The sequence below is a fragment of the Primulina tabacum genome, chromosome 3 (genome assembly GCF_025594145.1).
Source record: "Primulina tabacum isolate GXHZ01 chromosome 3, ASM2559414v2, whole genome shotgun sequence".
Taxonomy (NCBI): domain Eukaryota; kingdom Viridiplantae; phylum Streptophyta; class Magnoliopsida; order Lamiales; family Gesneriaceae; genus Primulina; species Primulina tabacum.
In genome coordinates, this window is record NC_134552.1 from 21,074,627 (window position 1) to 21,102,327 (window position 27,701).

The following is a 27,701-nucleotide window of genomic DNA, read 5'->3' on the forward strand; positions in this document are numbered from 1 at the left end:
GCAGTAGTTGTGATGGTTTATGGCTTTACGTTATGGTATGAATGATAATGACGTTATAGAATGGAATAGATAATGGATGGGTAGAATCAAAGATGAAATTTGAGCTAAATAGGTAATGGAAGTGCAGAAACGTTATGAAAAATGTGGCAGTAGTTGTGGTTTTTAGCATAATATTTTGTATATTGATCCAATTGATGTGAGGCCACTTCCATTAGAAATATAAGACATAAGGCTATAACTTTCAATTTTGAGTTTTGTTCAAATCATTAGGGAAGATGAGCCAAAAGCGCCCCGAAGTGTGTCGTGCGTATCGTCGTTCCTACAATGACACATGTTGAGGAGAATGGGCATAACTTTTTACTCAGACCTCCAAATGACCTGAAATTTGGGGAGATTCAAGAAAAGACATAGGGCTACAACTTTTCAGTTTACCACTTTTCCAAATTATGAAGGGAAGAGGCGTTTCGGAAGCGATCTTTGTAGTGGATGTGCACAGAGTGCGCGCCCGGGCGGTAATTAATGTGCGCCCGGGCGGGTCTTGTTCGGGAAAAATGGTGTTTTGGCCGAGAGTTCCGCGCCCGGGCGGAAAAATATGTCCGCCCGGGCGGCCAGCGATTTTTAAAAAACGTGTTTTGGTGTTTGGGAAGGCATACAATCGAATGAGATCATTTTTTTACTCATTTTTCTTCTCCTTCTCTTCTCTCTATCGGGTTGGAAGCTAGGGTTCTTCATTTCTCCTTCAATCCAATTTCTTCCAGGACATTAATCTTTGATTGAAGCCTTAATATTTGCTTGGAGATTTGAAGTTCTTTTTCTCAAGAGTTTAGAAGCAAGGTAAGAAAGCTTATTTCCTTGGGTTAGTGATTGAAGGGAAAACAATGAGTTGTTTGGTTTGAGTGTTGAGATAAAGTTTTTAATATAATGATTGATGGTATTGTATGTATTGATATTTTGGATAAGAAATGGAATTGTAGAGGAGCTAACTCTTTAGCACGCACGCCACGTGTTTGATAAAATGATTCAATAAATGTTTTTATGGCATATTACGGTTAAGAAATTTACAGATCTTGATTCGAAGCAGTATTGAATTAATTATGAATTTTGTACAGAAACACCTCTGTTTTGATAAGTGATCCGAGTTCTTGAGTTATAGTAGATTTCAGAGGTTCAAGACTTCTCGCCTACACATTTCGATCTTCCTTTGGTAATATTTGAAAGGTATGTTACGGTCGGTAACATACGAGGTAAAAGTATCATTTTTATTTTAAATTGAAAATTCGATGGCTTGATGAATTACTTGTGATTTGTTGATGATCGATCTTTTGAGATGAGCATATTATGATATTGACTTGATGAGATTGAAATGCATCATTGCATTGCATATTGAGCCACTTGTCGATTCAGATTTGATATGGCGGAGGTCGCCTTAATTTACTGATTTGTTGGACGTATGGGGCTATAGTTGAGTTGGCATAGTGTATGCGGAGGTCGCTGCTATGGCCTGAACACTCTCTATAGGCGCACCATAATCTTGGGATTGTAGAACACAACACACCACCTCGAGCGGATGAGTCGGTGGATGTTGTTGGGGGATTCTCTTCCCTTGGGTACCCTATGACCAGATGATTCACTTGATCTTGAGATTTATTGATAGCCCACAGCTTCTGATCATGCATTGCATTATATTGTATCTTTATGAACTTTATATGAGATATTTGAAATTTTAATTCTCATATGTTATTGATTGTATCATACTGGGTTTATACTCACCGGCACGTCGGCTACCTCTTGTTTTCATGTGCTTGACGGTAGGTGAGGCGAGGCTTAGGATGCCAGAGTCCAGCTCCAGGCGAGGAGATACGAGTTAGAGTGAGATTCTCGGGTCTTAGGAGCTATGTGATGTTGTTTGGATTTTTTTGGTTCACTACTTTTTGTTGGCATGTTTAAAATTATATTTCAAACATTTGAGACCATTAAATTATTTTGATGATGTTTATGTGAATTTGTTAACCACAAATTATGTATTTACTAAATCATTTGGTTTGTTACAATTATAATTATTAGTATTAGATATCGGACCCGGGGCCCCACATGTTGTCTGGTGAAATGAGGGTTCTTAGTTATACAAAAGTGTAAAGTGATCACTAAAAGTTTTATTTAGGCACTGATAAGTCCTAACTGAAATAGGTTGTTACAAGACGTTGTAAAACCAAAGTATTTTAGTGAAAACCTTTTTAATAGAAGAATGAGTGATGTATGTGTTTTATCTCCGACCATGTATAAAAATACTTGTGTTATTATATTATACACTCACATTATGAAAATCTCATTTCCAACTGTATATTGTTAAATTGTCAAATATAGTATATCACTAATCAGACCAGATCGTTCACGCACTTTAAATTTTTAGTGCTCCAGTAAGTCTAATCATTCAAGAATATTTCTTAACAGTCTGAAAAACTTTTAAGAACGGTTCAAAACAAAGAAAATTTTATAAGAGTTTATGTATCTCCTCTAAATTCTAACCTGATCCCAACAAATATTCGTAGTTGAACTATGATGTATTGTTGTTTGATGATCGAAGCATCGTTTTGATACGTTTAGAATTTAGAAAATTATTCAATATAAAAGTTATACGATCATGAAAAAATATCTCTCGAATTACAAGCCGCACGTGGCGGTCGAAGCATTGACATGGTGACACATCAATTTCACTCATTAGCCCGATTCGTGTGATTACACTAACCATAAGTTTATGCACAGGATTTAAGCATTTTTTTTTTTAACCTTCGTTGTTTTTCAACTTACATTAATTTAAAGGTATTTGACAACTTTCATACTATAACCTAACATTCTTGTACACACCGCATCAAATTATTTTTAAAATATCTCGATTCCCACCCTCAAATCAAATTAAAACCATCATTTTGCATCTTTTATTTTTAATAATTAAAATAATTTCCAAAATATTAAAATTTAAGGAGCGATTTTTTTCAATTGGGAAGTTAGTTATTTAACCTAGTTAATCTTTTTTACATAGCAACTTAGACATCTCCTATTGACTTGCAACTTGTTTGAAATTGTTTTTTTTTTTTTTTATAAGGGAATATGAAATTGAGATAGCATATTATGTACCACCTGGATAATTTTTAAATATAATTTTAAAATTTAAAATAGAATTTAAAAAGCATTGATTATTTGATGCTTTGTGCAAGTATCTAAAATGTTGATAAATTTTAGAATAAAAATATTCAGAATTAGTGTGCAAATTGTAAAAATTGACTATATAAACAGGCTTAATTAAAATTATTAACATCCCTGCTAATTCCACATTTATAGCTTATATTCACATAATTATTTTTAAACATAATTTAAAATTTCTAAACTAGAAACTATAGATGAGTAGGTCTCTTGTGAGACGATCTCACGATTCTTTATCTGTGAGACGGGTTAATCTTACCGATGTTCACAATAAAAAGTAACATTCTTAGCATAAAAAGTAATATTTTTTCATGGATGACCCAAATAAAAGATCCGTCTAACAAAATACGACCCGTGAAACTGTATCACACAAGTTTTTGCCACTATAGATATGCAAATATCCATATTCATGCATGACATTAAACATTTCGTATCAAAAAATACAAATTTTGTAGGTTAAAAGATAAAAATTTATGTATCATAACCCAAATAAACATCACTTTGTCAATTTATCATATTGCTAATGATGTAACATAAACTACATAATATATATACTTTAAAAATTATATTTTCATCACAAAATTTTCGTGAGACTGTCTCACAAGTCATTCTTGTGAGATAAATCTCTTATTTGGATACTTCGTGAAAAAATATACTTTTATGTCAAAATTATTACTTATTATTGTAAATATGAATATGGTTGATCCATTCACGGATAAAAATTCTTCAGACTATCTCATAAAAAACCTATTTTTTTTATGTAATCTAAAATTCGAAGCATCAATTTTTTCGATTTAATTAAATTAAAATCAATTCAAATCAACGAATGGATTTGGTTCGATTATTACTGGACACGGAACCGCCAAACGATTGAGTATGTCTCTTATGAGACGGTCTCACGAATCGTTATCTGTGATACTGATCAACCCTACCTATATTCACAATAAAAAGTAATACTCTTAGCATAAAAAATAATATTTTTTCATGGATGACCCAAATAAGATATCCGTCTTACAAAATACGATCCGTGAGACCGTCTCACACAAATTTTTGTCCAAACTATTTATAATGAAAATAAAAAATTTCGATAAAAAAAATAATAGTTTTTAGTTTGACTTCGTCTCACAAAAATTGACAATTAAATATTCTATAATTTAATAATAATAATTTAATAAAATATATAAACTAATAAGTGGGCCCCGTTGCAAACCATTAAAACCTCGGTTTGTTTCAATCTACCCGTGCAGGCACTGCCTGCACGGGCAATGAACGGCCCGGATCACTCCACATGAGTGATCCGAGCCCACCTCCCTGTAAAAAAAAAAAAAAATTTGGCTCGAAAAAATCCGAGCCGTCGGATCGACCCCTGCAGACAGTGCCCGCAGGGGTAGGGTCGACCGAACCTAAAACCTCTTTCCTTGATCACCATTGCCCTTTATCGCCACGTGGCGCTCATCACTAGCTTCGGCTTGTGGCTCGGAAGCAGCTACCGAAGCGAGAAACCTTCACTCCATATACGCTGCCTTCTATCTTTTTCTTTAGCTGCAAGCCTGCAACTCACCCCACGTACACTTTTTTCTCCTTTCTCTCTCTAAAATAATATGTTCATTTTCTAATGTTCCAGCGTGGTTTGTAGACCGATTTCGTCTCCGATAATCGTAAAATTGTTAGTTGCTGTGACGTTTTAGGAAGAGTAAAGTTTTTTTTTTTTTTACTCTCTTGGTTGAGTTTTTTATATATACTTGATGATATTCGAGAAATAAACTGTGGGGTTTGTGGTGTATTATCGTTTATTAATTTTAATTTAAGGACTTTGAGTGATGGAAATGTTTGATCACCAAGGGAGATGAAGTGGGTTGTTTTTTTACCTGCTTAGCTTGAACTCGTGTATGATCTTAAAGCTGAATCGTATAGTTTTCTGTTAAAGATGATTCCTTTTTGGGTTTTGATTTTTGGTAATCAGAGTTGTTCGTGGGCTTTTGGAGTTAAATCTTTTGTTGAAAGGAAGTAAACCTGTGTGCTGTCGTAAGGAAGATTTGTGTTTTAATGAAAGAAATGTTAGAATAAGTTAATTTTAAATTACGTTTTGGTTTACGTCTCCAATTCGTGTTGTCTGGTATAAGGTGCAAGTAGCAGTAACTTTTGAGAATTGGCTTTGATTAATGCCATAGTGTTTCCTTGAGCCCAAGGTCCATGGTTTAATCGTGACATGATGACTACAAAGATGTGATCCCTGCTTTTGGTAAAGTATCCGTCTTCTGTAATTTATTTTTGTTTATATTGTAATTTGTTTCTTCATTTCTGTTCATTGAATGGGTTCGGAATCAAGTTATACCCTCGATGTATGAGGATTTATACTTTTTCTTGAATTAGCAAGGGAGTAATGGAATAGTAATTCTTGCAATTGATAGCATATTCTTGGCGATGAAATTTCTAGCTTATGTTTTATCGCATCTGTAATTGTGTGTGCCCACTATGGATTTCTTTAGAAGCAAGAGATATTCTTTTGCTTATTTTTTGAACTTGGTGATCTGAAGTGCAACTTTTATTGATATGAGGCAAATATGTTTTGGCCAATGTCTTCTATGTTCGATTTCGTTTTCTTTGCTAACTCCTGGCTGTTGGAAGCATTAAAACTATGGGTGAAGAACAATGGAATAAAGCTTATGTTCAAGTGCATGAAAGGCTTGGGGCAGCTTGCTTACAAAAACCACAAGTTTTTCAGTCTTTTTCCCCTCAGAATGCATAAGCAGCTTTAATGTATCTGTCCATTAGTGAAAAAGAGGCCTCTTTATAAAAAATATTAAGGAACTGGGGGCTGGGGAACACAATCTTGGATAAATTCAGATATAAAAGCCAAGGGTGTTATATGATTACGTTTGTTTTCCAGGGTGATGTTGCACCTGTAACTCTGACACTGATTATTTGTGGACATTCCTTCTTGTCTGCAGCGACACTGATGTGAATAAATCAGAATATAGCATTGAATGGGGGGAGCTTGTTCCAGGAAACAAGACCAACAGGTCAATGAGGATAGCTCACACAGAGGAGCTTGTGGAAGATATAATAAAAGTGGGAGTTCAAAATGGCTTGGAACCTCATTTTCTAGAGCATCGACTGTGGATATCAGCCAAGGGAAACGAAGCTGTCCCTCGCTCATGAATTTGTGTATATATAAGATTCGAGAAGTATGTTTTCTTAGCTAATAGTTATTGTAGAATCATAAATACTTGTATTGTCTTGTTAAGGATTTACGTTTCATTGAAGGACATAAGCAAGTATAACAACTTCTCTATGCTGCCAAGTGATATCAGTCAACAGATTTTTGACGAGTTGATCTGTTCTCAGTGTCTAACTGATACTTTACTTGAAGCTTTTCGTGATTGTGCTCTTCAGGTTAACCTTGAAACTTTGTAGTGGGTGGCGTTAAAAATCACCTGGATGCTAAGAGGTTACTTCTAGTGACACGTGTTTTTTTTTATTTGCAGGATATCAATTTAGGAGTATATCCAGGACTTAATGACAGTTGGATGGATGTCATTTCTTCACAGAATTCTTCTTTACTGTCAGTGGATCTATCCAGTTCAGATATCACTGATTCTGGATTATCTTGTCTCAAAGAATGCAGAAATCTTGAGGCCTTGACTTGTAATTATTGCGAGCAGATTTCGGACTTGGGCCTGAAACATATAAGTGGTAAATTTTTCTCTTTCCTGGATGAGGATTCTCATTTATGAGACCCTTCCTATGCGCCACCGATATTTATATCTTTCGAGAAAACTTCATCATTTGTTAGACCATTGGTCGTTGATATCTTGTGAATGTATTTACTGTTCCACTGGTAGTTGGGGTTTTGTGTAAATTTCAAATCTGGTCTCATGATAATTTAGCATTACCTCTGTCCTCTGCCATATCCTATGAAGATCCTCTTTGAGGATTAACCAAGATTTCAACTTCAACATATTCTTCATTTTTTTCCTTAACCCTCCCTCGAAGATAAGTCAGGGAAAGGCTCTCTTGTTTGTGAAGAGAGTGACTTGATTTAATGACAAAGAGCTCACAATGGATAAAGAAGTATATAATTATTGCCATTTGTTATTCTCTCATATCCCGTGTTGCCGAAGGAAGCAGTCTTTCTAGTTATTTGATGCTGAAAACAATTCATCTCTCAAGCCCATTCGTGAGCTGTTATCTTTAATATTTTCATTTTTTGTGAATGATACAGTTTTGTTGTGAAATTCTGTCCTCTGAGCAAAGGTCAATGTTTTGAGTTACCTCATGTTCTTTGATTGTATAACTGTAATTTCTCCCCTCTAGTAGTGGGGGCAGGAGGTAACTTTGTGGTGGAGAACTGCAGAACGAATGCTTATAACCGATTGTCTGATGTATGTTACTGTTATTTAATAGGTCTTTCAAAAATGAATTCTTTGAGTTTTAAAAGAAACAACTCGATCACCGCTCAAGGAATGAGTTTCCTATCTGGCTTAGTCGATCTTGTAAAGTTGGACCTGGAGAGATGTCCGAAAATCAGTGGAGGATTAGTTCACTTGAAAGGTTTGTTATTACTATGAACTCTTTCTGAGTTGTGGAAATTATATTCCCGAGTTTAATTCATTATCTCAATGTAGTGCTACTTGGGACTTCTACAATAAATTTTTCATCGAAGTGTTATTGAAGTTTAATTCAGAAAGTTGATATTTATTTTTGGGTTAATAAAAGAAAGTTTGACACTCAAAATTTGATAAAGATCTTGCAAGCTGATTATTTTATGAGACTCAAAATGCAAATATATAATTCTAGAGTTGCACTATCAAGTACTATGCGTTGCAAATTTCTTCTTGGTTTGAGTGTGTATAGGGGGTGTGGGCTAATCATATCTTAAAACAAAAGGTGAATGAGAGACAAAAAGCAAAAAAGAAACAAAGAACAAAAGAGCTTCTTTGATATTATGAACTCTTTTTAAGTAATTCTCCGTTTAATAGGTCATCTAACTACGTTGGTGGTTTAACATTAACACTTGGTCGTGATTATTAGTATGTTTGCGCTCAACGAGTTTGCCGTCTGAATGTTATACTTAAAAATTGTTGTCAGCATAAAGGATACTTTTTTATTATTTGATATATAATGTTCGCATTTGGCAGAACTTGCAAAGCTTGAATCTCTGAATGTCAATTGTTGCAATTGCATCACTGACCCAGATATGAAAGCTCTCTCAGGTAGCTCTTTTTTAATTTTTATTTATGTACCCTTCAACTTAGGAAATGATTAACAAAAAAATACTCGAATATGTTAGAGACTAGTAGCCTTATTTTCGATAGATTTTGGCACTCCAACAAAAATGACTTTTTGCAGCGTGTAAATCTACTTTCCGCAATGTGCATTGCACGCTGCACACAATTAAAAGCTGTTGAAAGTTGCGCGTAAAAGAAAATCAACAACATGCAATTCACGTTGCGGAAAAAAATCAATAGTGGTAAAGGAAATCAAGAGGGGAACAACAGCTGGAAACGGCTGCTAATACCCCGTAGGCTGAGGAACAAAAGGAGGAATCCGCCCGAGGAGCGTGCAATGCACGCCGCAGAAAAAAACCGATATTTTTATTTAATTTATATTGCTACTGAAACGTCCACTACTCGTTTTTCTTTAAAATATGTTAGAATTTTTTTTCCCCAACCATTAGGCCGAATTTACTATGTATATACATATATATTTTAAAAACACTTTTGCACCATTTAAAATAAACCAACCAATTATTACTTGAAAATTCAAAAGAAAGTAATTTAAACGTAAAATCGTAAATCGTCGACCAATATAATCTAACATTGTTTCAAAAATAAACTTAACTCTAACATCCTCTCAAAAACCTCTCACAAGCATCATAAGCAATAAAATCTTAAAAGTAACTTAAATCATTAGCATAAGTCATAAACATAAGTGCGGAAAACTAGCGACGGTCCTCGAATTGTGTGCACCTTCAGCTCAGCTAGTTGAATCATCAAGTTCTCCATTAACATCAATATCATGCTCCCCTCCATCGATCACACTTAGTAAGTCTATTGACTCAGCAAACTTTAACCATGATAACAAGTAATACATATACAATCCACATGCAACAGTGGAAATACTTTTACTTAAAATAGTTTTTCATGAGCATGCATAAACTTAAACATTTCCCTTTCATCATATCATATTTCCTTTCAGCATATCATAACATATTTCCTTCCATCATATACGTATACGTTTTCTTTTTATTGAATTCAGATCGTTAATTGTGACTTTCGTATCAGTTGAAGGTTGATGGATCCATCTACTTGTAACCACATTACTGGGCGGCGGAGAAATCAGCGACACTTTCACCCATCAACTGAGCCTTGGCGTTACATATCATCGTATCATTTTAATCGTCATATCATCTTATTAGTCACAATCAGTTCACATCCTTCAACGTTTCATACTTCCATCACTTGTAAGAATTCATGCATATATAAATCATTTTTTTTAAACCAAGCATGCAACATGTCTTTTAGCATTAACGTTTCATCATATAATTTCATAAACATTTAAAATAAACATATTAACATTATTTACAGTATTCAAGGCATTGTCAGGATCTCTAACAATTTTAGGTCTAAAATGACCGTTTTACCCCTAGAAGCATAACTTTCCATGTATATCACTAGTCCTTGAAACGACGTCCAAAATCATTCCAAACTTACCCTATTACCTTAAAACACTCCTTTGAATATTCTTTAGGCTTAAAATTTAGGTTTTCGATAATTTCCTCTATTAGTTTTTTTAACTTAGACGTACATCCCGGTTTTGACTCGTATTGACTCGAAACTTAACCAAACTTGAACCAAAGTTTAATAACACCTAAATAAACCATATTCAAGCCAAGCCAAGCCAAGCCAAGCCAAGCCAATCAAGACCCATGAACCGGCCAGAACTCCTACTGAACTTCAGCCCTATTTTCGAAAGAAACCCTAATTCCTATGGCCATGCAAGCTTCGGCTCTTGCCCTTATCCAACTAGACCAGCCCCTAGCTAACCCTCCTTGGACCATGTCCGAACCCCAGGGACCCTGCTGGACCGAGCCTACAAGACCTAGAAGCCTTAGCCCCTCAACCTGTCAACGAAAGCATGCAAACGACCCTTCCTCTCACGCGATCCCCCTAGCCCTCGAACCGACCCTTGTGCAGCCACCCTAAGACCATCATGCAGCCCTCTTAAGTCTCCTGGTCAAGCCCTAAATAGCAGCTAACCACCGTGGCCCTCAAAGTGTCCTAGCCGAAGAGTCCTTGTCCCACAAGAGTTTTATTTTTGAGCAACCCCTTCCTCCTTCATGTCCAGCCCTTGTGTCAGCTTGTCTAGGTCCTTAAACTCTCTTAAACTCATCCCTTCCCATAGCCCTATGATGGCAGCCCATTTATGCATCATTATCACAAGTTCTAGAACATAAAAACATGAGTTATAGGCAAGTCATGGCATAAAAACGAAAATAAACCAAAGGGTTACCTATTTTTCATGCAAACATGCATTAAACATATAATATGGAGTGATAGATGAGAAAAAGGAAGATTAAGGCGTGTTTTTGCCTTTATTACGCACGAAAACGAGTTGAGATGCGAAGAACGTCGATGTATAGAGGGACTTGCGTAATTTTCTTCTAGAAAACGTGGCTTCTTCCTCCAAGCTTTTCGTGTGTGCGTGTGTTTTGCTAGGAAGAGTCCTAGTTTTAATTAAAGGGGGAGGGGCGAGAGTTATGAGAGTTATGGGATAGGGTTTAGGGCCTTTTATTTGAATTAAAACTCATAGCATAGGCTTAGGCCCATTTACCTAGTATATTAGGCCCATTCAGCCCATTAATTAATTTTTACATATTTTGTTTAGAAAAGGTTGTGAAAATATAGTCGAGTTCTCAAAAAATTCATATTTTCGTCGAAAATCGAATACCGTTTAAAAATACGTTCTCGGCATATAAAATCACCTCAAAACATTTCATTTTCGAAAATACCATACAACATATACCATATATTAAACAATTAAAAATAATTATTTAATATAATATTTTCTCTTATATGGCCCCCGGTCTCTGTTCATCGATCGCGTCTTGAATAAGTTTTAAAACACAGTTTTATGCATTCATATAGAAAAGTGCATTTTAAACATAGATGAATTTTCCATACCCTGCTAATACTCCAGCTGCTCACGTCAAACATGTGGGAGAGAGACGGGGGAGATGATATACATCATCCGCTGATGCATCAACCAGTAAATTAACCCGATGTTTGAGTCGTGTGGAAGAAAAACTTAATAAATAACCATACATGAAGAATGAAGCATCCTCGTAAACTTATTAACAACATTTAACTAAAAGTTCAAACACAAAATTGTGTGCTATTTACAATGGCGAGCAAACATAAGTTAAAACTCATTCGGTGAAAACTTTGTGTGTACCTAAATCAAATCAGATTTTACATACCTATCTCCTGGAGTGCTCGGGTCGCTTGGTGTCTGCATGCTGTCCCAATTTCTTGGCCTATTAATCAAATTACGGTAGGCGACATAACCTTTTCCATTACATCTCCAGTCCTACAACAACCAACTACAGCATTTTCTCATGATGTAAAGAATTTACTCGCAAAATTAACTTTCATACTCATAAAGCATCGAACAAAAACTTGTAAATGAAATATGAATATTCAATTATTCCATTTTTCTTCCATTGAAATAAGTAAAAATCAATTCACTCAATGAGCAATACTGTGAGTTATAAGATGGTTATTAGAATTCTAGATTACAATATCGTCTTGATCGCATCAGAAAATTGCGAGGGTAACTAAGTTATGAAATCGAAGAGCGCTTTCACACGACCTTTTTATAATATCAAGCTAGATAGACAGCAAGTAGGAAGCCCCAAGCAGTGGTGAGCAGAGCTCGAAACAGCAATGACATATGATTAGAACTCACCGGAGAAGAAGCTGGTCGCAACTAGAAATAGCTGAATTTAAAGGAAGAGGCAGGTATAGCTTCGAAATTGTTCCTCAAGCTCATGAACAATCTATTCCCGGCCTAAAATCATTGAAACAAACCAGAAATCGGCCGGAGAAGACTCCAAAAAAACGCGATTGAAATAGAGCTACAATGCCCAGCGTGAACAAGGGTTTTGCTCGCGATTTTGGAGCTCACAAGCCTCGATTCTGACCACAATTGGAGTCATCTATGTCTGGGCTGCTACTCACGGTGGTCGATGAGCTGTTACCGGCGGTTAAACGGTTGGATTTGGGAGAGGGATTAGGGTGACGGGATTTGGGGTCTAGGGATTGAGTTCCTTATTTACCAAGTGTGGGTATATATCTTTGGGCGGAAATATTAACAGCGCAAATTTTTTGTACGTTGTAAAAAATAATATTCGTGGCGTAGGCGCATGCCGTAAAAGTAATATCCGCAATGTGCCTCACGCATTTAATGTGTGCCGATGATCATTATTTATCTCATTACTGTCACTTACTTGAGACCAGTAAAAAATACATTAAAGAGAATTGAATTTGGTTGAGCATGCAAAATAAACATTCGCTCTATCAGTTTATGGTTACTTTTTGGGGGTGTCTTAAAAAAAAAAGAAGCATCTTTGTGTTTTTGTTTCAAAAAATTTATTCTTTATTTTGCAGGGCTTACAAACTTGAAGTCATTGCAAATTGCATCAAGTAAGGTTACAGATAATGGTGTTGCATTTCTAAGAGGTATAATGCTTTAAGTAAAACAAAATGATTGATGCAATTTAACCTGTTGGAGCTCTACTTTTATTTGGGAGGCTATTCCAGTGTGATTCAACATAAAATTCATGTCGCGTGTGTAATGACCTGTTTATGGTCTTGGTTGTATGAAATCCAGTTGTAGTGTGGAAATTTTTTGTATTATATACAATCATTTTCTGAGAGATTGTGCGCTTGAGGTGAAAGAAAGCTGGTAATTTGGCTGTTTCCAGATGATATTTTTCTGTGACGTAGAGAAATGTTGATGAAGTTATTAATGTTGTCATTCTTTTGTTTAATTTACTACGATAGTGCAATGATAAGAAACCATTTCACTGTGTACAAAAGAAAATTCTCAATTTCATGTTTCTGATAACTGTACTTTATCTGAAAAATGAATTTTTCGAATCCGAATATTTGAGTTGCAGCATTGAAGAAGCTTGCTCTTTTAAATATGGAGGGCTGTCCTGTCACGACTCTATGTCTAGAGTCACTTACAGGTATATATTGTGTTTATTTTCTGTTTACTTGCGGTATGCTGTTCTACCTATATTAAATGATTTTTTGTTTCCTGCAGCTCTTGGTGCCTTATTGTTTTTGAATCTCAGCAGATGTGATTTGACTGACGATGGTTGCGGTAAATTTTCAGGTGAGTTCTATCTCAAGATACTTATATTATGAAGCTAAAATAGTAGCTGCTTCCTGTCTTCTGAGCATCATGAATGATACTCCTGTGCGGGGAGCATCATGAATGATACTCTTGCTTTTTAAGCATTCATTTATTCTCATTTTTCAATGTGAAGTAATGTTTAACCTGTTCTGTGCTTCATACAGAGCTGAAATCTTTGAAAGTTTTGAATTTGGCATTCAATGATATCTCTGGTGCTATTTTGGTACACCTAAAAGGTAAATTTATTCTCATGTGATAAAACGGTGTTGAATTTTTCTCCCCCCAACAATATTAGCTTAATGCTTGACTATGTCTTTGCAAAACTGCTGTTATGCGTGCTGGCAGTGGAATTATTTTGAGTTATAAGTAATTGTTACTCATGCAGATTTATCGTGCTACAGGTTTAACAAATTTGGAAAGCCTAAACCTGGATTCTTGCAGGATCAAGGATGAAGGGATGGTTCATCTTGCAGGTTAATCTTTTTTTAATGCTTGGGTATCAAAATATGTTGTGCCATTTTTTACTCTCTTTATTGTATACCAATTTGGTATCAGAGAACCTATTTGATTTTATGCATAGTAGGTCTACAATGGAAGCTATTTTCTTGTTTAAACAAATGATACAAAAATATAGAGAACAACAGAAGAGCTTGCATATGGTGTTTATCGACTTAGAGAAAGCCTATGATAGAATGCCCATAGAATTAATTTGGTAGGTACTTAGAAGGAAGCATGTGCCTCAATACTCTACATCGAGACCATTAAAGATATGTATGAAGGTGTCGCAATTAGTGTTAGGTCTGTTGGAGGGATGTCATGTAAATTTCCTTTAGCACTAGGACTATATCAAGGATCGGCTTTAAGCCCTTACCTCTTTGCTTCGGTTATGGATGAGCTGACGGGACATATTCACGATGGGTACCAGGTTCCTTAGCGTATGTTGTTTGCTGTTGATATTGTCCTGATATACGAAACTAAAGAAGGTGTACATAAAAAATTAGATAGATGACGCAAAGCTCTTGTGAGTAAAGGTTTTAGAATTAGTCGCTCAAAAACGAAATATTTAGCTTGTAACTTTGGTTCTAAATCTAGACGAATGGATAGCCCAATTGAGATTGAACGTCGAGAAGTCCCTGAGTGTGAAGCTTTTCACTATTTAGTATCTATTATCCAAAAGACTGGGGACATAAGAGAGGATATTGACCATAGGATTAAAGCTGGTAGGATGAAATGGAAGATGACATCATGAGTCTTATGCGATAGAAGAATGCTTGCAAGATTGAAAAAAAAATTTACAAGACTATTGTTCGACCAGCTATGCTTTATGGTTCGGAGTGTTGGGACACTACAAGACTAAATATGCATAATATGGCGGTAGCACATACACGTATGTTAAGTGGATATGTGGCAAAACGTGCAAATATAGAATTATGAATGAAAGGATTATGAGCTATTTAGGTGTAGCCCCAACAGATGATAAAATTAGTGAGAGACGTCTAACACGGCCACAATTCGACATATCTTAGATTGACAGGTTAATAGGAGTAAAAAGAGGGGTAAGTAGTTGAAAACTTAGATAAAGTTGTTTAAGTAGGATATTTTAGATCTTGGTTTAAGAGATTGACATGGGAGAAAATCGTTTAGTTTGGAAAACTAATATCCATACAGCCAACACCGCAACTAGCGGGAATTTGCTATGATGATAATGAACTTTTTGCTTTCCTTTACTTATTTTTTGACATTAGCTTTGCTTTAATTTTTGTGAGTTTATTATTGGTACCGTGTTTACTTTATCCTGAAACGGTTTTAGTCTACCTAAAGACAAGGTAATGGGTGGTTTCCCCTGCGCAGTCTCACAGCCTCCTTAGCCCATATGGCCATTCGCCACCAGGAAGGTTTGCCCCCACCCAACCTATCATCTCCTTGCGCACTCGTTATCTCTCCACACTCAGCGGCTTCATCTCCTCTGAATAATTACATTGACTTTCCGCAGTGACCATATGGCGGATATTCTACCCCTCTCCATCGTTGCCGTTTAGTTGCCCCTTTGCTTCGCTCGTACCTTCGGCTTTTCCTCTAGAGGCACAGATCCTAAAGTTGTCTCACGCTTCCAGGTTGTGGATCAGAGTAGAAGTGGGTTTATTGATGATAGGGACCTTCAGGATACACTTCCGACCTCGGAACTTTGGATCGAGGGCTGCTCATTGCAGCTTGTCCATCAATATTTCACAACCAAAAATGCCCCTAATCGCCATCAATCCTTCAGTAGTCGTTTATCTCCTGTACGACACGAAAACGACGAATACCACACGTAATTCTGTCACAAACTAACATAATTCAAATGGATTCTCGTGTAAATTACGTGCAATTCTTGCACTTATCAAACCCCTTAAACTTGAATTTTTTGTAAACTCAAGAAATACTCAGCTCAGTTCAACCCACACTTCATTAAGATACAAATTCGCTTACACAGATCACAAAAGACTTTAATGGTATTTTTTGGCTCATAAGATATTCAACACAAGTACACCAAAAAATGATGTCAAACAATGAGACGCTTACATGCAAATGATTAAAAAGTCCATACTTGCTAACTATGTTTCTCAGGTATCCATAAGCTTGACTTGAACAACTTTTCTCTACTAGTGTATTGGATAAATGTGACGAGGTTATTAGGTCTTGCAAGCTTATAACGGTAGGTTACGGTTCATGGTTACAATGAAGGGTATGAAAATCAAAATTTGAGAGAAATATTTGACTTTCATCATTTTCACTCATTTTCACTTTTCATTCACCATCCACTTATTATTTTCTCATCATTCCCATCCTCAATTTTCCATATGTTTCTTCTTTACCACTTTGATTCGTTCTTTTCATTGTCTTTCTTCTTTTATTTCTTTTTCAACTCCTTTATACACATTTGTTTTTTTTTCCTTTTCAAGGAGTAGTTGAATCATTTCATAACCAATGAACTTATTTTTTTCAAAATTAGGTTGGATAGTAAGTGTATAAGTTTCATTTGGTAGTTGTTGTGGGATATAGAATAGATACAAGTGAGGGCTAATTGTATGTTATTGACACACTCGGCTTGATTTTTAGTAAGATCAAAATGGGACACTAGGGATATTTTATTTTCATTTGGTAGGCTCGAAGGTTCAAATGGTTCCAAAGACTGCCTAAATCATTCATATGCCACATATTATCTGTATTACACCTCGAAAAGTGTTCAAACGAGTTCTAGATTACCCAAATACAGGTCAATCACAATCATTATTCAACCACAATGATATTCGAGATAGGTACACAAAAAATTCAAGCATCTCAATCAACTCGAGGCTCAATAATAATACAATGAAAACAGACCCAAAGATATTGAAAAAATTGCATAAATCATTTCTGTGTTCGCAAAAGTATCAGTTAATGTCATGCGAGAATCACTAAAAATCACGACCTCCATTGTCTATTAGTATCATAGGTATGTAAATTGTCTCTAAGCATCGATAACATCAACATACATTACAGTGCAAAAGATGTGACTCCCAAGTTATCATGAACACGTATATGATTCAGAACCACAACTTCATTCTCATCATCGGCCACACAATGACTTATCCATGACTCTTTTCTAACGAATCTAGCATGCAATATTGAAATGACATTTTTTTTCCAACACGACTCGACTAGACTCCTTACGAAATTAAAACACTTTAACTACTGTGCAGAAAATAACTAATCATGCAGTCCTCAAAACAAATTAATCAACTTTAACTAAAACAAGCAAAGCAAATTCACAACCCCGCAAACTTAAGTACATTCATTGTCCCCAATGTACGGTAATAAACCAAGAAAAACATGAGATCACGTACCACGTACAGCGAGCATCAGGACTCACTGTCCTCGCCTGACAATTCGACCACCTCATCCTCATCAGAGTCATACTCGTCGTCGTCCTCGATGAGTCGGTGTGAAAAAGCTGGCGGAGGCGGCAATGGCTCGTCGGAGGCGATGGTCGCAGGAAAACGCTGCGCAAGCACACGAATAAAATAGTGCATATAATCCATGTGCTCGCGAGTAATCCGCCACTGTCTCCTCATCATACGCTCCATATCATCGAGACGCTTGTGCGCGGTCTGTCCCCTCCCAGTACCTGCCTATCGTACCTGTGGTCCCCGTGGCCAGGGCTGCGGCTGTGCTCCACTCTCTGAAGCCTCGCCCGGGCCACTAGCAATCTGTCTCTGTCTCGTTTCTCGGGAGATCTGTCTCTGTCTCGTCTCTCGGGAGGTCTTCAACCAGTAAGATATCACCTTTCGTCCGTAACACCTGCTCAGTGTCATCCCATGTGACACCCGCTATGTGACAGAGGTCCGTGATTGTTGAAGAATGGGGCATGCTAATTGTTGAAGTGCCCCGGGTAGCCTGCAAGATCGAACTCATAATCACCCGGCCTGCATCAACTGTTTTGCCGGCGAAAATATAATAAACTAAAGATGTCTTAGTCTTCGTCACATCCGAAACGTGTCCAGATGACATCAACCTCGAGGCTACAAAATGATACCAGTTATACGCCTCTCTCTTCATTGATGTAGCCGGGAATGTGAATAATAAACTAAAGATGTCTTAGTCTTCGTCACATCCGAAACGTGTCCAGATGACATCAACCTCGAGGCTACAAAATGATACCAGTTATACGCCTCTCTCTTCATTGATGTAGCCGGGAATGTGACCGGGGCTCGCTGATTATCGAGCTTCCAAACTGTGCCCGGCTCACAAAGGGTAGGAATGATCGCCTCGTATGGGTGGGCCTCTCTTATGAATGTTGTGTATTCGTCGGTGTCATAGTCGGGCATCGAGCACAACGAGTTGATCGTCTGACTGTCGAAGGCAACCATCCGCCCTCTGATCTTCACGTGATAGTCCTCGTGCTTTACCTTTAAATTTGCGTAGAATTCCCTAACAAGGGACATCACGGTATCCGCATGCGGCTTTACAAATTCATCCCAGTGTAACCCCCGACTCCCGAGCAAGAACCAATGTATCACAATCCGGATAGCTCTGATCCATCCCCCTCTCCCGCTGCATATTTTTTTCTTGCAATTTCGTATAGTTCTCAGCAACAATAGCATCCCAGAACCGTCGTCTGTCAAAACTAGCAGAAGACGACTCACCATCCCCACCTTGACCAGGTTTACTTTTCTTCTTCGGTAGCATGACTCAACTCGAACAACCACCTCAGTCGATAATAATTATCTCTACAACAACGTCTCACACAACAACAATATTTCAACAATATAGCTATCACAATATCAAAACAATCTTTCAATCACTAGTGTCTCTACTATATTCAATATATTGACACTCCAATCCAATAATTCTCAAGCAACAACCTCACTTAAGCAATTCATCTAACACCTTATTGCATGACTCAAAAATTCAATTCCGTCAAATTCAAATCATGAAAATTAAGAATCACATCACCAAACACGATTAACCATGTGATGGGTGACCGAAATATGCTGCAACTCGCCCGGGGACGACTCGTTTTGAAAACTCTCGTTGAAATCCTCAAGTCAAAGGACGCTTGGTATGTGAGCTATGATATGAAGATTAACTAGGTTTGAGAATGATTTGTGTTGATGTTGTAATGAAAATATGAGTTTAAATGATATATATTCAAACGATGATCTTACCTAGGCCTCGCTAAAGTTATACGTCTTCCAAACGTGTAAACATTTAACGACAGTGTCCCAGATGATCCATAATTCTAATCCCTCTCCTGAGTTGTAGAATTAATAAGATAACAAACCATTTATGGCCAGTAAATTGAAATCGATAAGAACTAGGAAATACAATTAAACCAAAAATAATTCAATCATATAAACAACTGAGTCAAAATTATCGTGTCAACAAAGCTACATCATCCTCTAGAATGGAAAAGTTGGTTCATAATGAAATCTAAACAAAAACTAAGCATGTTTGAAGATTTAGACATCTCAATACACGAATTAAAAAAAAAGCGAAAGACTAGATAACAAATCTGAAGTGGCGTCTCTGTCTCCAGATTCGTCGTCTTCGTCGTTGCGATCAATCCTGGCGTTCCAGATCTTCTTCTCGTGTATCCTTTGTGTCTCTCACTGCGTTTTCTCTCTCCCAAAAAACGGCTGCCCCATGTTGAAACCCTATTCTCTTTTTATCCATCGTGCGGGCCCATAAATTGAAGCCCATTTGTCTTCCTTCGCAGGTGCTTAAGCAGCTTCTAGGCGCTTGTTGTTCGGTGATCCTGGCGCCGCGGCGGTGGTGCTGTAGCGCCTAGGATGTTCGGCCTTGCTGGCGCTGCGGCGCTGGATTGTTTTTCCTGTGGCGCATTAGCGCTGCGGCGCTTGTCCATCAACATTTCACGACCAAAAATGCCCCTAATCGCCATCAATCCTCCAGTAGTCGTTTATCTCCTGCACAACACGAAAACAACTAATACCACACGTAATTTTGTTCAAAACTAACATAATTCAAATGGATTCTCATATAAATTAGGTGCAATTCTTGCACTTATCACCCATCTTCTTATGCATCTCTTAACCTGCACTAACACCAGAAAGATCAGTATCAGAGGAATTTACTCCAGGCTTTTACATTCTTCGAAACTGGAGGGCTATCATTAAGAGATTTGATGAGGACAGGAGTGGCATGATTGCCTCGAATGAATTGAGAGAGGCACATCCTATTCTTGGAGTTTCAATGTCACCCACAGTTCTGCAGTTGCTGGTTTCAAAGTTTGACAAAAGTGGTGGAAACAAGGGCATTGAAATTGACAATTTGATCGATTGCTGTATCACTGTTAAGGGACTGACTGAAAAAATTCAGGGAGGATACCTCGTTTTCGGGTTCAGCCACTTTTACATATGAATCCTTCGTATAAACTGTTTGTCTTTCCTCATTGCGTCGGTTTGTGGTCTTGTTTGTTCTCGTTTTCTTTCTATTTTTTTAAAAGTAACCTTTTGTTTTCCTTTAATTTTTGTGTGTTTATTATTGGTATTGTGTTTACTTTATTCAGTAACCAGTTTTAGTCTACCTAAAGACAAGGTAATGAGTTTCCACCGCACTTAATTTGAATCCTGGATGGTGGGGCAAGATAATGAGGGGAACATATGAGAGAATGATTTTTATTTCGAACTTCCTTCCTGTATTGTACAAGTTCTTTTTATTTTATTGGGGAAGAAAGCCGGAAAAGAAGGAAAGAGATCCTCTCTGATCTAGAAAAGCTATAAGCCTATAAGGTAACCGGTTTCTTTCTGTTGCTGACTTTTTTTTTTCTGGAAATGATTTGTAGGCCTATCATGTCTGAAATGTCTGGAGTTGTCTGATACTGAAGTTGGAAGCAGTGGAATACGTCATCTTTCTGGTAAGATATCCTGTCGAGAGATATTATCTTTCAAGAAGTATATTTTTTATGATACTATATACACACATTGGTATTGCTCGAAATTCATTCAGTCTTACTATCATTTTTGCAGGGTTGATTACTCTTGAGAGTTTGAATCTTTCCTTCACCAGTGTTACTGATGGTGGTTTGAGAAAGTTTTCTAGCTTATCATCACTCAAATCCCTCAATTTGGATGTTGGTCAAATCACCGATACTGGTCTTGCTGCTCTAACAAGTAAGTGGTTTTTAAATGGCTGCATAATTGTGTGCTGTTGTTAGGATGATTCAGATATGCAATAGTAATGTAATAAGATCAAACACCAAAAGTGAAGCTGAAATATAGGTATCAATTTGGATTAAAAATAACTGAAATATAGAGTTTATATTCCCAGAGATACTTCTCTTTACAAAGGAAATATTCCCTTCCCCTAGCTCTGCTATTGACACTGAGAAAAGAAATGATTACATCCTCAACAAACTTTCCTCTGCCCTCTTATTCCTCCTCCTCACGTGTGCTTCCAATCTTCATTCTTCTTGTAGTTGGGCTTGACAGCATGGCCCATGGTCATGTTCTTTCTTCTAGTATAGACTTGTTTGATGATGGGCTTTACTGGATCAATATGGCCCATGTCTTCAAGTCTCGCATCAGTTGTCGGCATATACCTTAATGTCCCACAAAGGTTATGATAGGAGAAAATGTGGCATTTTGTTTCCAAATATTGAGAATTAAATTTCTGTTTTTGAAATAAGAGAATTAAATTTCTGAGATAATTATTTAAGTAAATTTTTTTCATATCCTTAGTTTATTTTTATCCTTAAATGTTACTGGTCTCCTGGCAAATTAGTTTATGATTTTCTCCCCATTGCTTCTTGTGTTTGTCAGAGGCTTGAAATTGGACGATGACATTTCCATGTTCTCCTGGTACCAAAGACATGACTAGATGTACTGGCGGCTGTTTATTTTCCTTATTGTAATATCTTAGAAATCATTGTGGATCATATACTATTAAATATCTTATTTTATAATGACAATCAAGTAATCCCAATCTCATAAAACAAGGGCAAGTTGCAAGGAAGTTGCTGCAGTTGGGTGATCTAAACCATTATGCTCAGGAACTCTAATAGAAAACCCAGAAACGATTTTAATTTTTTTTTGTTGTTGATGCTGATAGTTGAGCGAGATACTAATGATGATGACGGTTTGCTGAAGTTCTATATCGTTGTAGTTTGTCTTCTCTTTTCACGTAAGAGAATTGTTATGTGCGAGAAAGGCAGCCACCCTTCATGTTTCTGCATCTTCTTGCTAGGCATACATTTTGTAAAAGTAGACAAATAATTCCTTTTCTATAAATTTTAAAACATGGGGTCTATTTATTTTGCAGGTTTGACTGGATTGACTCATCTGGATCTATTTGGAGCACGGATTACAGATTCTGGAACTAGTTATTTGCGATGTATGCTACTCTGTTTGAAGTCATTTGAGTTGTATTAACTCTCTTCTTCCACTCCTCCAACCCTAACCCCGGCTCGTTAGACAATATTAACTGTCATTGACAATTTCCCACTGAAAATATGCAGTTGGGAATTTGAAGTCAATTCTCCAAATTAGGCAAATTGACTATTTTTAAAAATTGGCTAATTTTTTTTAATAATGTATAAATTGTTCTTCGTTTTCTTCATGTCTCCTTTTGTGGACGTGTGTTTTTGGGGGTGAACCAAACTTGAAGTAGATGAGGGTTACTGGGTTAGATCTTTTTCAAGCATGAGTCTATAATATTTGTATTTTTGTCGTGTAATATACTCCTGGTCGCTTGTGCTGTTTTGTCCTTTGTCCTCCAGATTTCAAGAACCTGCGATCTCTTGAAATTTGCGGTGGTGGATTAACTGATATGGGTGTGAAGAATACAAAGATCTTACATCCCTCGTGTTTTTGAATCTATCCCAAAACCACCATTTGACGGATAAAAGCTTGGAATCAATATCCGGTACTTAAACCTGCATAAATATTCATATTGTTTATGTTCCCCCGTAAATTGCACTTATACTGTAAATTGCACTTGTAAACGCAGGACTCACACAACTAGTTTCTTTGAATGTCTCAAATTCCCGTGTAACAGCAGCTGGTCTGAAGCATCTGATGTCACTTAAAAACTTGAAATCATTGACGTTGGAGTCTTGCAAAGTGACTGCCAATGATATACAGAAGCTTAAGTCTGTAGATCTCCCGAATCTGGTGAGCTTTAGGCCCGAATAGCACCCGCTACTGCTGTATCTACGAGATGGCGGGAATAAAGTAATCCATCTTAAGGTGTACGTGTAAAATCAAGAATCATGTATCTGAAAACGCTGTAGATAATGATCATCCCTCCGTGCCACTTGTGAAGTGTTCATATCGCTCCTTCGTGATTGTGAAAGAAATGTATATAAGAACTTCCTTTGGCATGGATTTCAACACATTTTCCTTGTGGAGCTCTGGAAAAAATGCTTGTCATCTCCACAAATTCTGTAAATAAATGTTGGTTGCGTACCTGTGGATTATATAATGATTTTTGTCATGGAATTATTTTTTCTTTGTTATGGAATTATTTGTTATTGGGGGCGTGGCAGAGATACTGATTCTTGTTGAGTTTGAATCAGGAAAAGAAAACAATTAAGGAGAGTAGGTATACATTAACCTCACTTGGGGCTCTCACTCCGAACCTGGAAACAAAGATCTCCTTCAATTAATTAGCCCGATAAAACCCCGATTTATGATAAAAATACTTTAAATTGTTTTCTTGTTTATATTTGTTTTTTCCTATAGATTTAGATTTTGAACGTAACATGCTACGATTAAATGTAACGTCCCGAAAATTTAAAGGTCCACGTAAACTAAATGCGTGATGGCTATTAAATTCTCTTGTATTTTAATTAAATGTTTTAATTGCATAGATTAAATATGTTGTGTATTTTGACATGTTTAAAATATATTTTTCTATATGTTTGCATTAAAATGTATTTTTAAAGGTTCTTCGAGTTGCGATCGAGGAACGGAGACCGATAGGTAAAATATAGAAAATGTTTTTATTATATAATTGTTTTTAATTATTTAAATTAAGGGTGATGTTTTTTTCTTATTTTTGAAAATATGGAGTTTTGAGGTGATTTTATATGTTGGGACGTAATTTTTATCGGTATTGGATTTTCAACGAAAACACGAACGTTTTGGCAACCCGTTTATAAATTCACAAACTTTATTAAAAAAATATTTTTAAATAAGCACTAATGGACTATTGGGCCTAATTAACTTTCTTAATGGGCCTAAACCTTTGTTAGTGTTTTAATTATTATTTAAACCCAAAATCCTACCCCCATAACTCACACAATTCACACGCCTCCCCTACCCCAAAAGCAACACAATTTTTTTCCAACAAATACACGACATACACACAAGCATCATCAAGGAGGAAGTTCGAAATTTGCAAGGAAATTAAACCCTAGGTTGTTCGTCGTCGTTCTTCGATCCGTCAACGTTTAATCGTGCGTTAAACACGCAAAAGCATGTCATATTCTTCCTTCAAATCATCTATCACACCATAGTGTTTATTTGATCATGTTTTGAATGAAAACAAGCCACACAACTCACAATTTTTGTAACTATGCATATGCATGTGTGTAACTCTTGATATTGGATTCAAAAACATGTTTAAATTGTTGTTAAAGGGGCTGCCATGATTAGGACTTATTAGTGACATGTTTTATATGGTTTATAAGAGTCCTAGAACCCCACAACCGGCTTCACACGTAGAGAACAAAAGCTGGAACCGAAATTTTATGTTGGGTGATCAAGGGGTCGGTTTTTTTGGGAATTGTTGCTTGGCTTGAGTTCAGATCAGACCAGGACTGGGCTAGAGTCATGATTGAGTCAGGGAGAGAGTCCTAGCCACGCTAGGACTCGAGCCCTAGGGCAGGGAAGGAGTCCTAGCAAGTAGGACTCCAACCCGTGAGCCTCATGGAATATGCGCAGGGTTAAGCAGCTGGGCAGGGAGAGATGGCTCGGCCAGGGGGATTTGGGCTGGGCTAGGTTAGGTCCTTAGGGTCCTAGAAGGGTACAGGAGGGGCTGATTCAAGGCTGGCTCGTTGGGTAAGTGGTTAAGAAAGAAAACAAGAGTCCTTGCCATGTAGGAGTTCTCGGCCATATGTGTTGCTGGGTTAGGGGTTCGATTTTGGAGCTTGGGTTGAATCCTAAGGGTGCTAAGGTTCCAGTAGGGTCCATAGGGGTCTGTTTCAATGTTGGCTCAGGCCGGCTCGATAAAAATTGGAGATGGCTCGAGGTTAACATGTAGGGGTCAAGTTAGGGTTATCAATGAACTAATAATTTGAAACATGCCTCACGGGGATCAAGTCATGGTTCACGATGGCCAATTAATTATAAAATTATAAGTTTTAAATATGAGAATTTTATATTAAAGTTTGGTTTAATTCAGGATTAAAACGCATTAATACGGTACATTTAAAGATTAATGTAAAAGTCCTCGATTTAGTCTAAATAAAAATATGGGAAAATTTATGTAAGTTTAAATAATTATTTGGGATGGTCTAGAGCCGACGGAATTAACAAAATGTAAAGAACGTGAAATTTTACGTCTAGCGGCAAAACGGTAATTTTAAACCCGAAAATTAGTAAACGTCATGGCAGTGTCCTGAATGCTGTTTTATATGCTAATATGATTATTTTAAATGTTTACGAATTTTTATATGTTAAATTATGATTTTTAAATGTTTATGAATGTTTTTATGATTTAATATGCCAAAATGTTTATTTTAAAATGTTTATGGATTTTTATATGCTAAAATGTTGATTTTAAATGTTTATGGAATTGGTGGTAATTTAATTTGTCAAAATGTTATTTTAAATGTATATGATTTAAAATGTCAAAATGTTATTTTAAATGTTATGATTTAATATGTTAAAATGTTGGTTTTAAATGTTTATGGATTTTATGATTTAATATGTTAAGATTTATTATTTTAAATGTTTATGGGTTTTATGATTAAACGAAAATGTTAAAAGACATGTTGCATGTTTGGTTTAAAAGAAAAACGTTATATGCATGTTTGATTTTTATAAAGTGATGAAAATATGAAATGTTGAAGGACGTGAAGGGATTGTGACTAATATGATGATATGTTGGAGATATCAGTGAGAGTTAAGATCCCAGTAGGAGCCCGACGATCGTGTTTCCATGGATACAAATACGTTAACATATTAATACGTTGGCCAAGACTCAGTTGACGGGTGAAAGTGTCGCTGATCTCCCCGCCGTCCAGTGCTGTGGTTTTATATAGATGGATCCGTCGCCCAATACGAATACGAGTCGCAATCACGATCTGAATTCAACAAACACGAATATGAATATGAAATTGTTTATGATGAATATGAATACGAATATGAATATGAATAAGTTGAGATGGATATGGATACGAATATGAATACCATGAATATAAATATGTTTATGGTGATATGAAAATGTTTTTATTCAAAGTTTATGTATCATGAAAATGTTTACGAAAATGTTCATGTTTAAAGTTTATGTATCTTCATGTAAACGATATTTTAAGTACAAGTATTTTCACTGTTGTATGTGATCTGTATATGTAGTACTTGTTATCAAGATTATGGTATGTTGAGTAATTAGACTCACTAGGTGTGATTGATGCATGTGATTATGATAATAATATTATTGGAGGTCTTGATGGTTGACTTTGCTGGACTGAAGTGCACATAACCCGAAGACCAACGCTAGTTTTCCGCACTAGTTATGATTTATGATTTTAATATTATGTTAAAGATATTTGATGACTTTTTATTTAGGTTATGAGAGGTTTTTGAGAGGTTACAATATGAACTATATTTTTCAAATAATGTTTTTAGAATTGGGTAAAATGTTTAACGATTTTATGATTCAAACTATTTTCCTTTGATTTTTAAACGTTAGTTGGTTGTTTTATTTTTAAAATAGTGTCAAGGTATTTTAAAGTATATATATGTATATTTCGAATTATGGAGATTAAGGAGAGAAAAAAATTTCTAGCACGTTTTAAAAATTGAGTAGTGGATGTTTCAATTGGTATTAGAAGCAATGATTTTGTAAAGGGTTGTGCCACCATCAGTGCCGGGAAGCTCAGTCGTCAAGCCTCAAATTTGTAAGTTTACATGCTCTATATGATTTTTATGATGCTACCTGCATGACTACATAAATCATATGTTTACGTCACATGTTTAATAACTTTACGAGGATATATGTTTTATATGATCTAGAATTTTTATACGTGATACGATATGAAATAAGAAATTATATGATTTCAATTTATGTTGGCTTTATGGTAGAATTGGACTATGTTGATTTTTGGGTTTTAGTATTGACGTTCTACTTTTTATGTCATAAGTTAATCGTGAATATTATGAATGCTTCTGAGACACGTAGATTTTTCTAAGAAAATACTGATGACTTGTGGGTACTAGTTGAGTTAATTTTACACTTAAAGAATAATGATTCGAGGATTGCAATGATTTTAGAAGTAAGAAAATGTATAAATTGAGATTTTAAGTTTTGATGAAAATGTAATATTGGTCATAAGAATTAATTTTTTGGTGAATAAGTTTAAAATTTGAGAA

The 27,701-nt window shown here is 36.2% G+C and overlaps 1 long non-coding RNA gene and 1 pseudogene across 1 annotated transcript in view; one reads left to right on the forward strand and one right to left on the reverse strand.

Annotated features, from left to right (window-relative positions):
• The window catches only part of LOC142540996 (uncharacterized), a 29,289-nt gene extending 17,068 nt beyond the window's left edge, over window positions 1-12,221 (reverse strand). The window contains exon 1 of the long non-coding RNA XR_012819199.1: window positions 11,388-12,221. This is a non-coding gene — a long non-coding RNA (uncharacterized LOC142540996). The remainder of the gene's footprint in view (window positions 1-11,387) is intronic.
• On the forward strand, window positions 4,737-23,606 carry LOC142540995 (uncharacterized; annotated as a pseudogene).
• The last annotated feature ends 4,095 nt before the right edge of the window (window positions 23,607-27,701 follow it).